Source organism: Limulus polyphemus, unplaced genomic scaffold (assembly GCF_000517525.1).
Source record: "Limulus polyphemus unplaced genomic scaffold, Limulus_polyphemus-2.1.2 Scaffold4082, whole genome shotgun sequence".
NCBI lineage: Eukaryota > Metazoa > Arthropoda > Merostomata > Xiphosura > Limulidae > Limulus > Limulus polyphemus.
In genome coordinates, this window is record NW_013669692.1 from 82217 (window position 1) to 85000 (window position 2784).

The 2784-nt window shown below is 31.1% G+C and overlaps 1 long non-coding RNA gene across 1 annotated transcript in view; it reads left to right on the forward strand.

Moving 5' to 3' along the window:
* Positions 1-2784, forward strand: part of LOC106470554 — a 16315-nt gene that overhangs the window by 10305 nt on the left and 3226 nt on the right. Inside the window, exons 4-5 of the long non-coding RNA XR_001291500.2 lie at positions 1266-1347; positions 2012-2146. This is a non-coding gene — a long non-coding RNA (uncharacterized LOC106470554). The remainder of the gene's footprint in view (positions 1-1265; positions 1348-2011; positions 2147-2784) is intronic.

Below are 2784 nucleotides of genomic sequence, written 5' to 3' on the forward strand. Positions count from 1 at the left end.
GTTCAACAACAAGTAAAAGCTTGGAATGGTCTTTTCTTTCGTTGAAGGTGTGTCTGTGGGCCAGACTAGTTTCTGACAATTCCACTCCTCATTAGGGTCATGGAATGCTACAAGTTCTTCAAATATCTATAGAATGATAGGTTTCTTTTTTTGTGAGTGCAAAACACTTAAAAACACCATTTTTATTTTCAATACCTCACTACCATAAAGGCTTGGTTTGGTCTGAAGTTTCATTTGGTGGTTGTGTCCAGGGTCACTGATGAGGAGTGGAATTGTCAGAAACTAGTCTGGCCCACAGACACACCTTCAATGAAAGAATAGACCATTCCAAGCTTTTACTTGTTGTTAAACAAATATTCAGACATGTATAAATCACATAAATATTTTCTAAACTAGCATATGCCCAATAAAACAATTCAACAATAAATGTCCTAAAAATAGTGATGAAAAAATGTGCAGTCAATTGAATCCCTTTGATCAGAGCATATATACAATATCATTGTCTAGTGGGCCATTTACAACCATGTGTTAATTCAATAATAAATTTTGCACCACATTTGTTTTTAAGTGAAGGAGAATGACTGTATTGCATTATTGGCAAAAATATTTAGATTTTGATGTAATGGGTGTGTCAAGCACAACACGTGCTCTAATTTCCTAAAGATACTTTTTTTCTGGATGCCACAATTCATTGTCATTTTACTGAGCACAAGGAACCACTACCAATGCAAATGTTTTTTTGACAGTTCTCATTTCTATAAGAAAAGTCAAAAGGAATATATTTAATTCAATTAAAAACAACACTGATGGATCCATGTTCATATAGATATAAAATGTTACAGGGAGACAAACATTTGGATATTAAATATATACAAACTAGACACAAAGTCAACTATACTGGAGTTGAGTTTGGAACTATAAGAAGTGATTGTACAGAAATGAAAACTAGAACAATATCAGTGTGAACAAGGCTTTAATTAGGTGGTTATTCTCACAGTAAACTGGAGAAATATGGATAACATCCTGTTTTGATAGTTCACAATTTATAAGAATATTTGCAGTTGGTTGTACACTGGCCACTGTAAAAAAAAAAAAAGGAGTTATTAGGGAAGTGGAAGTCTTTAAAGAAGGATTTGTGTTAATTGTTGTTGTTTGGTTAGCTGTAGACACACTTTCTCTTAGAGTTGGATTGTTTCTTCTTTGGTAGTGGAAGCAGTTTGATACGAAACATACTCACGATAATTATACAATTATATTTCTCCTAGGAACTACAATCCAAAAGAAGAAAAGACAAATCGTTGAGTTTCTGTATGAAAAGTTGAAGTTTGTTAAAACGACTAATATACAGTAAGTATAATACTAAAATTAGCAATATAAATCTTATTTAATATTTTTTTATATATACATGGAAAGTTGTGGATGTTTGTAATGTAGGTTTTTTACTTAAGGATTTTTTATGGTAGTCTCATTTTCTTTAGGTTTTATAATGTAGGTTTGTATTTGTAACATTATCTTACATATGATAACTTGTTGGAATGTTAAAGATGTTTATTATTTGAGACCATTTGATAAAATACCTTTATAACTGATACATTATGAACAAAGTTTTTTGTAAGAGCTGAAACCACTTGTTTGATGACGAGGAACCCACTTTGAGACTATTAATGGTTGGAGACGGCTTGAATGGGTAATGAAGAAAAACTTTAATATAAGTTTAACATAACAGCAAATGTACAATGTTTCGACAAGGTTTTGCTGTTATGTTATATTAAAGTTTTTCTTCATTACCCATTCAAGTCATCTCCAACCATCATATGAAACCACTTGTGTCTCTTTTTTTTAGTTGAGTCTTTAGCTCACCTGTCTTTGTATTTAAATATGGCTTTTCTTAAAGTTATTATTAAGATGGGCTCAATTGTATTGATAATTTATTTATAATTGTTTTGTTGAAATTAAGACTATATTGTAATGTTTGAAAATGCATAAATAACCTGACTATACTTTATTCCAGGTTCCACTGTTTAAGTAAAGGAACCTCAAAGCTTCACCATTACTATGATGATACTATTATAGTATTACGTTGTATATAAAGATTAAGAAGCAGAGATGAAACTGATGTACATGTTTTCATCATAATATCTTATAGGTTTGGAAACTGTTAACAGTTTATGAAGATGTAAATAGTTACACAAGTTTTTATAACTTGATCATGTTATGCCCATGAAATATAATGTTAAAAGTTCAGAAATTAAATGATTTTATACATAGGATCTGTTGACTAAAGATCAATAGTTTTAGTATAAGTTTTGTGTGTTATTTAGGTCAAATATGTGAGTAAAGACATAACAATATTTTCTGTTGGGTTGGTGCTTAGTTTTAGTATACTTTGTATCTACTTTTGTAGTGTTGTACATCAGTTCCAGATTACAAGGTATCGTACATCAGTTCCAGATTACAAGGTATATACATCAGTTCCAGATTACAAGGTATCATACATCAGTTCCAGATTACAAGGTATCATACATCTATTCATCAGTTTATTCCTCACACATCTCAGCAGAAGTACAAAGGTTGATTTTGTCAGTAAAATGAATAGCAGGTTTACATTATTTGGTAAGTGTAGGAACTAAGCTTTGGTGGTCTCTCAAACATATGATATTCTCATGAATCTGATCTTATTTAAAGTAGGTAGTTGGTCAAGATCTTTCTTGTAGTTTGGAGAGGTCCAGTTTAGAGCAGCGATACCTTGTAATCTGGAACTGATGAATGGATGTATGATACCTT